Source organism: Crocuta crocuta, unplaced genomic scaffold, assembly GCF_008692635.1.
Source record: "Crocuta crocuta isolate KB4526 unplaced genomic scaffold, BGI_CrCroc_1.0 scaffold149, whole genome shotgun sequence".
Taxonomy (NCBI): domain Eukaryota; kingdom Metazoa; phylum Chordata; class Mammalia; order Carnivora; family Hyaenidae; genus Crocuta; species Crocuta crocuta.
Genome location: NW_027551561.1, coordinates 4,076,087 through 4,076,726, shown reverse-complemented (window position 1 = coordinate 4,076,726; position 640 = coordinate 4,076,087). Strand labels below are relative to the sequence as shown.

Below are 640 nucleotides of genomic sequence, written 5' to 3'. Positions count from 1 at the left end.
GGCCCCCGAACAGTGACCCACAAGCCTCTGTCCTCTGCAGTGCTGTGTCAGGAATGCTGTCGGGCAGCTGTCTGCCCACGGGCAGGAGGCTGCAAGGGGAACTCTGGCCCTGGTGGCAAAAAAACCCAAAGAACAAAACACCAAAAAAACCCATGCCCCAACACTGCTGTGTGACTGTGGGGAGTCTCCTGACTTCTCTGAGCCCCAGTTTTCTCAAGGGAGGCTGTTAGTAGTGTCCCAGCTCCCCGGGACTAAACGAAGTGTGTGTGCTAGCACTTTGGGAAGTAGGAAGCCGTATGAGGTAAAGTGTGCCTCAGTTACTGGGCACCAGACTGTGGCTTCACCTTGCACGGCTGCGTCTGTTTTTGTGGCCACTGGTCAGATACCTTCCCTGTTTGTCCCTTTGGTTTTCTTCCTTTTCAAATTTTTTTTTTCTTTTTTTTTTTTTTTAAACCTTGTTAATAGCTCCTGGCCAGGAAACCTCATGCCACCTTCCTGAAGCCTTCCCTCAGACAGCTCTTTCGTTAAGTTATTCCACTGATTGGAAATCTTCAGTACCTTATTTCTGATCTTCTAGCCACCCGAATCCTCACTCCCAGCTTTTCAGGCCTTGTCTGCCCTCCCCCCCCCCCCAGCCTTT

The 640-nt window shown here is 51.1% G+C and overlaps 1 protein-coding gene across 2 annotated transcripts in view; it reads left to right on the top strand.

Annotated features, from left to right (window-relative positions):
- The window catches only part of TP53I13 (tumor protein p53 inducible protein 13), a 4,620-nt gene that overhangs the window by 753 nt on the left and 3,227 nt on the right, over positions 1-640 (top strand). The gene's annotated exons all lie outside the window — the stretch shown is intronic.